The sequence below is a fragment of the Stomoxys calcitrans genome, chromosome 1 (genome assembly GCF_963082655.1).
Source record: "Stomoxys calcitrans chromosome 1, idStoCalc2.1, whole genome shotgun sequence".
NCBI lineage: Eukaryota > Metazoa > Arthropoda > Insecta > Diptera > Muscidae > Stomoxys > Stomoxys calcitrans.
Genome location: NC_081552.1, coordinates 71,105,061 through 71,117,296, shown reverse-complemented (window position 1 = coordinate 71,117,296; position 12,236 = coordinate 71,105,061). Strand labels below are relative to the sequence as shown.

The 12,236-nt window shown below is 37.0% G+C and overlaps 1 protein-coding gene across 2 annotated transcripts in view; it reads left to right on the top strand.

The window, feature by feature from the left end:
* LOC106094218 (galactosylgalactosylxylosylprotein 3-beta-glucuronosyltransferase P) overlaps positions 1 to 12,236 on the top strand; it is a 335,595-nt gene that overhangs the window by 286,537 nt on the left and 36,822 nt on the right. The window lies entirely within an intron of this gene.

Below are 12,236 nucleotides of genomic sequence, written 5' to 3'. Positions count from 1 at the left end.
GATAGCTTTTTGTAATATATTGGTACATTTCTTATTTTGATTACTTTAAACGCCATTTTATCTAAAAGCTGTGAAAAAATCATGATAATATCTTTATGCGTTCCGATTTTATGGCCCCACAAAGTCATTTTTCAAAAAAAAAAAAAAAAAACAAGTAAAAAGGCGTTAAGTTCCGCCGAGCCGAACTTTGGATACCCACCACCTCGGGTATATATGTAAACCACCTTTCGTCAAAATCCTGCGAAAATTGCATACCTTATGCCCCATAGCAGCTATATCGAAATATGTTCCGAATTGGACCAAATACTATTGTAATAAGTACAAGTCATTGCTTAATTGTGTATAACAAAATATTGATCTTTTTAATTGCTATATCTAAAAATAAACTGATCTGAACCATATACGACACAGATATCGAAAATCCTAACATAAGTCACTGTGTCAAATTTCACGGAAATCGGACTATAAATGCGCCTTTTAAGAGCTAAAAACCTTAAATCGAGAGATCGGTCTACATGGCAGCTATATCCATATCTGGACCGATCTGTGCCATATTGCAGAAGTATATTGAAGGACTTAACACAACTCACTGTCCCAAATTTCGACGACATTGGATTATAAATGCGCCTTTTATGGGCCCAAAGCCTTAAATTGAGAGATCGGTCTATATTGTAGCTGTATCTAAATCTGGACCGATCTGAGCCAAATTGACGAAGGAAGTCGAAGGCCCTAACACAACTCACTGTCCCAAATTTCGGCGACATCGGACAATAAATGCGCCTTTTAAGGGCTAAAAACTTTAAATCGAGAGATCGGTCTATATGACAGCTGTATCCGAATCTGGACCGATCTGTGCCATATTGCAGATGTATATCGAAGGATTTCGAAGGGCATAACACAACTCACTGTCCCAAATTTTGGCAAAATCGGACAATAAATACACCTTTTATGGGCGCAAGACCTTAAATCGAGAGATCGGTCTATATGGCAGCTATATCCAAATCTGGACCGATCGGAGCTAAATTGAAGAGGGATGTCGAGTGGTCTAACAAAACTCACTGTCCCGAATTTCAGCAAATTCGGATAGTAAATGTGGCTTTTATGGGCATAAGACCCTAAATCGGCCGATCGGTTTATATGGGGGCTATATCAAGATATAGTCCGATATAGCCCATCTTCGAACTTAACCTGCTTATGGACAAAAAAAAAAGAATCTGTGCAAAATTTCAGCTCAAAATCTCTATTTTTAAAGACTGTATCGTGATTTCAACAGACAGACGGACGGACATGGCTAAATCGTGTTAGATTTTTACGCTAATCAAGGATATATATTGGGTTGCCCAAAAAGTAATTGCGGATTTTTCATATACTCGGTGTTGTTACTTTTAGCTTGCTTTAGAAAAAAAGTGTAAAAAAAGTATATTTGATTAAAGTTCATTCTAAGTTCTATTTAAAATGCATTTACTTTCTTATAAAAAATCCGCAATTACTTTTTGGGTAACCCAATATATACTTTATGGGGCCGGAAATGGATATTTCGATGTGTTGCAAACGGAATTACAAAATGAATATACCCCCATCCTTCGGTGGATGGGATGGGAGGATTTTACCCCTAATACATTTTTAATTAATGGAATTTTTCTATGCAAATTATTTATTACAGTAGTCTTCCAAAATACCTTTCCAAATAACTATAATACATCTGTAAAAGATGTAACGTTCTCCCCCTAATTTTATTTGCAAATTGATAACCTTAGGTGAAAAATTCCTCCGTAAATGTTTGAACATCTTGTAGGCTGACCTCGTAGTGTATGATTTGCAAAGACATTCGGTGTTTAACTTATATACAGAATCAGATTGCTTACAAGATTAACAACAAAACAAATTTGCTGTTTGACGTTTTGAAATCCGATTCTGGAGTCAAAAGTTATGCGGTTTAGAAATTTTCAATCGATTCACAAATAGTCCTTAAAATTCAGAAATACCTACAATATTCGTACCTTGACTAAAGTTTTCAAAAAAATGTTGTAAATCCAATAACTCATAAAATGATATACTTGACATGTCACGACGAGCATGTCAACTCTCAAGCCCTGTGGATCATCCTACTAGGGTCTCCAAATATTGCATACTTATTGCAGAACACATCATCATTGCCTTTTTTAGTTAGTATCTCGATGCGTTCAAAAGTTCCCGAATTATTTCCATAATTTTTCGATTTGAAAACACTGTGCGATGAAGAACGTGAAGATCTTTACGGACAGTAAACTAAATATCAGGCCAACAACAATCAAGACGGTAGGGTTACGAACAGTATTGGATTGTAACGGCTTCCCTGAAGATGAAATGATGTGCCTTGTTTGGGAACTGAGCCATAGCAGAGTGAGAGGAAATGCAAGAGCATACGTTTTGTCCGCGAAGGCCGGAGGACTGCCGTCAACAAACTTGATAAGCCTGAAGCTTTTCGGCTTCAGTCCGTGTTAAGGGCGTGGGCGACGCATAGAAATTGTGATACTGTCGGTAGGACGACGTAAGTCATATGAGGAGATCCGGAGAATATAAGGCTATTACTGAAAGGAAGTAAGAAGAAGATCAGCATAGTGCGCCAAGTGAAAGCATGAGAAGGACATGTGGGGATTTTGTTATCAGCACAAAATTCCTGACATAGATTTTTTGTTTTTTTTTTTTTCAAGGTTACTTTATGAACCCATAGCAGCTATATAAAAAAATGGTTCGATTCAGGACAAACTCGATATGGACGTCGAGTGGTCTAATACAATTCTTTGTTCAAAATGGTAAAACAGAATATTGGTCTCTATGGCAGCTTTATCCCATCATGGACCGATCGAGCCATAGAGCGGAAACATGACGAAAAGCCTCACATAGGTGAATATGCCAAATTTCAGCGGAATCGGATAATTAAAGACACATTAATGGGCTTATGACCTTAGAGCGGGAGATTGGTCTATATGACAGCTATGTCCAAATATAGACCGGCTTGGGGCATATTAAACGCGGATATCGAAGAGCATCACTAAGCCAAATTTAAGCGAAATCGGATAATAAACGCTGATGCCCAAGGACTCATATCTGGAGATCGGTATATTTACATGGCAGCCCTGTCCAAATATGTACCGATCTGAACCATATAGCACACGGATGTCGAAAAGCCTAATTTAGGTCACTGTGCCCAATCTCAGAGTAATCGGATAATAAATTTAGCTTTTATGGGCTGAAGACCTATCCAAATATAAGTAGATCTTGATCATACTTGGTACGAATTTCGGATGGTTGAAAGCAACACTATGTGGCAAATTTCTTTTAAATTGAAAAATAAACGTGACTTAAATTGGATAATAAATGGGGCTTTAACGAATGCCAACGTAGAGCAGGGATTAGCATGTCCGCCAGTGACACTGAACGCCTGAGTTCGAACTCTGACGAGAACATCAGAAAAAATGTCAGAGTTGGTTATCCTCTCCTACTGGTGGCAACATTTTTGAGAAACTATGTCATTGACAAACCAACAAGGGCAAACGTCGGGCGGTGCCGACTGTATAATACCCTACACTTACCCTATAAATACAATGTGGGACCTATATCCAATTCTGATGGACCTCGGCGAGCAAATATGTTCAAACTGTAAAAACTACAGTTGACAAATGACAACATTATGGCAAATTACCCAAAATCTGACGAACATATATGTGGGGGCTATATCTACTTCTGAACCGATTGCGATAAAAACTTCTCAGATAATGTAGTGGTCGTCGAGGAAAGCGTTGTACAAAGTTTCGGCAAGATTGGTCAAACAATGCCCTTGCAGTGGCTCTTGGAGTGAAAATCTGGGCATATACATATATGACAGCTATATCTAAATCTGGCCCGAATTCTATAAAATTGACCAGTTTATTGTGAGTCAAGAAAATCCTTCCTGCAAAATTTCAACAGAATCAGTTAACAAATGAGCACTTTATTGCAATATTTCTCAAAATCGGACGAACATATATAAGAGAGCTATACCTAAATCTCAACCGATTTGTGTATATATATACATATATATATATATGTATATATATATATATATATATATGTATGTATATATATATATATATATATATATATATATATATATATATATATATATATATATATATATATATATATATATATATATATATATATATATATATATATATATATATATATATATCTGGAATATATATATATATATATATATATATATATATATATATATATATATATATATATATATATATATATATATCTGGAATATATATATATATATATATATATATATATATATATATATATATATATATATATATATATATATATATATATATATATATATATATATATATATATATATATATATATATATATATATATATATATATATATATATATATATATATATATATATATATATATATATATATATATATATATATATATATATATATATATATATATATATATATATATATATATATATATATATATATATATATATATATATATATATATATATATATATATATATATATATATATATATATATATATACATATATATATATATTCCAGATCGTCTTGAAATTCTATGTCGATTTAGCCATTTTCGTCCGCCTGTCGTCCGCGTACTTTTGAAGGCATGCGTACTTTTGAAAGCATAAAGCTAGGCGCTTTAAAGTTTACATTACCTATAAGTGTAGGTCAGTTGGCATTGTAAATGGACTCAAATGATCCATGTTTCAATATAGCTGCCATATAAACCGATCCTGGATATTCACTTCTTAAGCCTATAAAGGGCGCAATTCTGAACCGATTTGTCTTTGCATGAAGTGTTTTGTTATGGCTTCCTAAAACGGTGCCAAGAATGGTTCACATCAGTCTATAACCAAATATAGCTGCCATATCAATCGATCTCAGGCTTTGACTTCATGAGCCTCTAGAGGACGCAATTGTTAACCGATCTGTCTACAACTTTGCATGAGGTGTTTTGCTATGACTTCCAAAAACTGCGATAATAACCTGATATAGTAGCTCCCATATAAACCGATCTAGGATCTTGATTTCCTCAGCCTCTAAAGGGTGCAATTATTATATGTTTTGGCTGAAATTTTCAACAAAGTTTTTTGATTTGACTTCCAACAACTATGCCAAGTATAGTCTAAATCGGTTCATTACCTGATATAGCTCCCATATAAACCGATCTCCAGATTATACTTCTTGAGCCTTAGATATAATAATAATAATAATATAGCTCCCATATACTTCTCCCCATGACTTCTTGAGGCACTAGAAAGTACAATGACTTTTTCCATGACCTTAAACATACGCGATGAATATCGTCTGAATCGGTCCTCAACCTAATATAGCTCCCATACATTTCCCAATCTCTTGATTTTACATTTCCTATGGTCTTCAATGGAGGCCACCCTGGAGTAGAGGTTAGCATGTCCGCATATGGCGCCGAATGCCAGGGCTCCTATCTCGGCGTGAACATCAATAAAATTTTAAGCGGTGGTTATCCCCTTACTAATGCTGGCCACCTTAAAACTTTTCTACCAAGTGGTGTCGCTATACGGCACGCCGTTCGAACTCGGTATAAAAAAGGAGGCCCCTTATCATTGTGCTTAAACTTTAATCGGACTGCACTCATTGATATGAGAGAAGTATTATCTTGTCCTTAACGAAATGTCTAAGGAAAATTTATTAGTATGGTCTTCAACATCTAAACCAAGAATGGTCCGAGTCGGTCCATGACCTGATATCCAACAGCATAGCAATTCTAATCAATTATTTTTTTTTTTGGTCTTTTAAGAGATATTGGGCAAAGAATTTGGCAAATGTGTTCCATGGTGGAGGGCATAAAAGACCGGCCGAATTTAGCACTCTTTTACGTGCTATTTTTAAAGCCCGTACCGTGATTTCAACAGACAAACGGAGAGACATACAGACGGACGGGCATGGCTAGATTGTCTTAGACTTTACGACGGTCAAGAATATACATACATGCACGCAGGTTACGTTCTTGAACAGGCCAAATCGGACCATATTTGGATATAGCTGTTATATAGACCGATCTGCCGATAAAGGGTCTGAAGCCCATAAAAGCTTTATTTGTTACCCGATTTCGCCCAAATTTAATACAGAGAGTTGTTTTAAGTCACTCGACATCCGACTCAAATAGATATGGCTGCGATCTGCAGGTTAAGAGTCTTAGGCCCACAAAAGCTGCATTTATTACCCGGTATCGCTGAACATTGAAACAGTGAGTTGTTTTAAGCCCATCCGACCTAAATATGGTTGAGAGCGGACTATATTTAGATATAGCTACCATATAGACAGATCTGCAGGTTAAGGGTCTAAGACCCAGAAAAGCTGCACTTATTACCCGTTATCGGATAATTATTTCCTTGGTTATTTCGTTATTATTTCCTTGGTGGTGGGTATACAAAGTTCGGCACGGCCGAATTTAACACATTTTTTGAATAATGTGATTTACAACAAGTAAAAGCGTGCTAAGTTCACCATGGATCGCATTTGTCGAGTTTTTTTCCCGGCATCTCTTCTTAGGCCAAAAAAAGGATATAAGATAAAAGATTTGCTCCGCTATTAGAGCGATATGAAGATATGGTCCGGTTTTGGTCAAAATTAAATTATATGTTGGAGACCTGTGGAAAATGTCAGCTAATTCGAATAAGAATTGCGCCCTTTGGGGGCTCAAAAAGTAAAATAGAGAGATCGATTTATATGGGAGCTGTATCGGGCTATAGACCCATTAATACCATAATAAACACGTATGTTGATGGTCATGAGAGATTCCGTCGTATAAAATTTTAGGCAAATCGGATAATAATTGCGACCTCTAGAGGCTCAAGAAGCCAAGATCCCGGAACGGTTTATAAGACAGCTATATAAGGTTATGGGCCGATTCGAACCATACTTGGTACAGTTGCTGGATATCATAACGAAATACTTCGTGCAAAAATTCATTCCAATCGGATAAGAATTGGGCCCTCTAGAGGCTCAAGAAGTCAAGACCCAAGATCGGTTTATATGACAGCTATATCAGGTTATGGACCGATTTGAACCATACTTAGCACAGTTGTTGGATATTATAACAAAACACGTCGTCCCAAAATTCATCGAAATAGGATAAGAATTGCGCACTCTAGAGGCTCAAGAAGTCAAGACCCAAGATCGGTTTATATGGCAGCTATATCAAAACATGGACCTAATAAGAAGTATTTGTGCAAAATTTTAAGCGGCTAGCTTTACTCCTTCGGAAGTTAGCGTGCTTTCGACAGACAGACGGACGGACGAACATGGCTAGATCGACATAAAATGTCGCGACGATCAAGAATATATATACTTTATGGGTTCTCAGACGAATATTTCGAACAGAATGACGAAATTAATTTACCCCCCCATTCTATGGTGGAGGGTATAAGAAGTGGTTTAAATAATTAATTTTTAATTGAAAATTGACAAAATATTAATCACGATTGAAAAAATTGTTTAATGGAGAACCTTTTTATATTCAATTAAATTTTTGATTGGAAATTTTTTGTGATATATTTTTCTGTGTATGGTTATAAAAATTGTGCTAATATTTATTTTTCTATATTTTATTATTGATAGCATTTAATATTTGTACAACAGCTTGTCCATACTTCACACAAGCATACAATACATACAGGCACATAACAGGCACAATCAATGTCACTTCAACTGTCTAGGTTTCCAAACGTTATGTTTTGGGGGTGTATTTGTATGATGTCTATGTATTTGGACAACATGACATATTATTGCATTGTACTTCTATTGTATTCGTATTGTGATTGTTCAATTTTAGCAATTTGTCTTTTTTGATAACAGCACAGCAGCACCAACAGCAACGTTTATTTGTGTGTGTGTGTGTGTGTGTTTTCAATTGTTTGGTCTGGTTTATTTTCTCATTCTGTTTCTATTTCTCTCTTTTTTATTCTTCCCATTAAATTTATTGCTCTCGTCGTTCACATTTTCTCGTTTAAATTTTCCGGCAATAACGACAACAAAAATGAAATGAATACAAAAATCCAGCATAAAGAAAAACCATTTGATAGCGATGGCCCCAATGGATACGGTGGTAGTTATTCTTCAGCCTCTGCTTTAGTCGCCTCCGCCTCTGCCACGTCCTCATTAGTGATCAATAAGCCGGCATCGCCTCCATCAAAGTTGATTTCATCGCTATCATTGCTTTCATTGCCGAGTAGGACAACAAAACTGTTCAAGAAAATGAATCTATTCCTATGGTCACCCATGTCATTGTTATCCTCGTCATCATCCTCCTCATCAGCATCAGCATCCGCCTCCTCATCACCATCAATTGGAGCAAATGCGAAGAAAGCAACAGCATCAGCACCAGCATACTCATCCACATTCACCTCATCGTCGGCAGCTTTGCGAGCCATGACAAAGAAAATGCAGTCATCCGCCACTTCATCCGCACTTGCATCAGCATCTGGCAAACATGTGGCCAAGGCCAATAAGCCATCATTTTCGTCATCGTCATCATCAACTGCATCTGCATCTATATCTGCATCAGCATTATTGTCAGCAACAGTTGTAGATTTGAATAACACTTTATTAACTTCATCATCCTCGTCCTCCTCCTCCGCGTCATTGCTGTCTTCTTCGTCAACCTCGTCCACGTCTACAACCACTACAGTAACAACAATACCCTCAGCAGCGGCGGCCAGAGCTGCTGCTGTATCGAGAGCAAACAATGCAACAAGAACAGAATTTTCATCTTCATTGTCATCATCAGTAACCAGAACACAGCAACACTACCGAAACAACAAGAACCACAACAACAACAACAACAACTACAAAAGATACAACAACAACAAACTATCCTCTTCATCATCATTAGTGGCTAATTTAGATACAGTAAATATAATGACTCCTTTAACGAAATCAACTCTTAAACCCATTTTCAGTACTTTTTTATGGCTTATTACATAAAGCTTCGCATGCTCTGAATTTCATATGTATATCCGTTTTAGTTTTTGCGCAGTTAAAATTTAAATGGCTCCCCCTTATATGTAAACAATGCAAACATCAGCCATTGAGCGTTTGAGTTTGTATTAACCATCCTACAGATTCTCATTTTCCAATTCATTATGAACAAATTCATCCTCGAGCCTCTCTCCCCATTTTAAACGACGATATTATTTGACTTTAATAATCTCACAAGGCCACCGTAGCGCAGAGGTTAGCATGTCCGCCTATGACGCTGAACGCCTGGGTTCGAATCCTGGCCATCAGACCATCAGAAAAAATTTTCAGCGGTGGTTTTCCCCTCATAATGCTGACAACATTTGTGAGGTACTATGTCATCTAAAACTTCTCTCCAAAGAGGTGTCGCACTGCGGCACGCCGTTCGGACTCGGCTATAAAAAGGAGGTTCCTTATCATTGAGCTTAAACTTGAATCGGACTGCACTCATTGATATGTGAGAAGTTTGCCCCCGTATCTTAGTGGAATGTTCTTGGGCAAAATTAGCATTAGCAACAATCTCACAAGAGATCCACAGGACAAATGTTTTAAAATTTTTAGTTTTTTTTTTAATTTTATTTACAAAAACTTCGTAGATTTTTTAAATGCATTCTACTTTTTTATACCCACCACCGAAGGATGGGGGTATATTCATTTTGTCATTCCGTTTGCAACACATCGAAATATCCATTTCCGACCCTATAAAGTATATATATTCTTGATCAGCGTAAAAATCTAAGACGATCTAGACATGTCCGTCCGTCTGTCTGTTGAAATCACGCTACAGTCTTTAAAAATAGAGATATTGAGCTGAAATTTCGCACAGATTCTTTTTTTGTCCATAAGCAGGTTAAGTTCGAAGATGGGCTATATCGGACTATATCTTGATATAGCCCCCATAAAAGCCACATTTATTATCCGATTTTGTTGAAATTTTGGGCAGTGAGTTGTGTTAGGTTCTTCGACATCCTTCGTCATTTTGGCTCAGATCGGTCCAGATTTGGATATAGCTCCCACATAGACCGATCCTCCAATTTAGGGTCTAAGGCCCATAAAAGCCACATTTATTATCCGATTTTGCTGAATTTTGGGACAATGAGTTGCCTTAGGCCCTTCGACTTTCTTTGTTAAATTGGCTCAGATCGGTTCAGATTTGGATATAGCTGCCATATAGACCGATCCTCCGGTTAAGGGTCTTAGGCCCACAAAAGCCACATTTATTATCCGATTTTGATGAAATTTGGGACAGTGAATTATGTAAGACCCATTGACATCCTTCGTTAATTTGGCTCAGATCGGTCCAGATTTGGATATAGCTGCCATATAGATCGATCCTCCGATTTATGGTGTAAGGCCCATAAAAGCCACATTCATTATCCGATTTTGCTGAAATTTGGGACAGTGAGTTGTGTTAGGCCCTTTGACATATTTCTTAAATTTGGTCCAGATCGGTTCAGATTTAGATATAGCTGCCATATAGACAGATTTCTTGATTTATGGTTTTGGGCCCATAAAATGCTCATTTATTGTCCGATGTCGCCGAAATTTGGAACAGTGAGTTAAGTTAAGCCCCTTGACATACTTCTGCAATATCGCACAGATCGGTCCAGATTTGGATATAGCTGCCATATAGACCTATATCTAGGTTTTAGGTTTTGGGGCCATAAAAGACGCATTTATTGTCCGATGTCGCTGAAATTTGACACAGTGAGTTTGGCTAGGCTCTTCGACGTCCTTCTTAAATTTTGCCCAGATCAGTCCAGATTTGCATATAGCTGCCATATAGACCGATCTCTCGATTTAAGGTTTAGGGCCCCTAAAAGAGACATTTATTGTCCGATTTTGCCGAAATTTGGGACAGTGCTTTGTGTTAGGCTTTTCGACATGTTTATGCAACTTGGCCCAAATCGGTTCAGATTTGGATATAGCTGCCATGTAGACCGATATCTCGATTTAAAGTCTTGGCCCCATAAAAGGCATTTGACACAGCGACTTATGTTCGGCTTTTCGACATCCGTGTCGTATATAGTTCAGATCGGTATGCTCATATGAGTATAAGGTATGCAATTTTCACCGAATTTTGATAAAAGGTGGTTTACATATATACCCGAGGTGGTGGGTATCCAAAGTTCGGCCCGGCCGAACTTAACGCCTTTTTACTTGTTTTTAAATAATTTCAAGTCGAAATATTGCAAAAAAAAAATCTGAAAGATTTGCACGAGAATTCATAGCATTCGTCTCTGGGCTAAAAATGTAATATGTGGAAAATTTCGTGATGCTACTTTTACAACTTGATTGCAAAAAGTGGACAGACGGACAAACGATGCGGAATGAATGTGCGTTCTCGAGAATCTGGCTTAACCCAATCAAAATGAGTTTCTGAGACGGTTCCTACATTGCAACACTGCAACACAAATGGTGAAGGATACAGTTAATGTTTTAAATATAAATGTCATATTTATGTCTATTATACCCTCCAACATAGGATGGGGGTATACTAACTTCGCCATTCCGTTTGCAACACATCGAAATATTGGTCTAAGGCCCCATAAACCATATATATGTTGTGATCGCCATGACATATTTTAAGTCGTGCCTGTGGAGAGCACGCTAACTTTCGAAGGAGTAAAGGTAGGCGCTTGAAATTTTTTAACATGTATGTAGGTCGATTGGGATTGTAAATGGTCCATATCGGTTCATATAAGCCGATCTTCCGATTATATTTTGAGTCTCTGGAGAGCGCAATTTCTATCCGATTTGGCTGAAATTTTGTCCTATAACTATTTCTACGACATGCAAAAGATGTCCCAAGTATGGTCAGAATCAGTCCAATTCCTGATATAGCTCCTATATAATGCGACCTCCGGTTATACTTCTTGAGCCTCCAGAGGGCGCATTTTTATTCGATTTGGCTGAAAATTTGTAGTTTACCTATAACCTTCAACATCTAAATCGGCTTCCATATAAACCGATCTCCCGATTTTACTTCATGGAGCCCTATAAGGAAGAATTCTTATCCGATTTGAAATTTTGTGCAATGACACCAATTATGGACTGCAAAATCCTAGCCAAGCATGACCCGAATCGGTCCATAACCTGATATAGCTTCATTATCCTTTTGTTGTCTATAAGAAGATACTGGACAGAGAACTTGACAAATGCTAT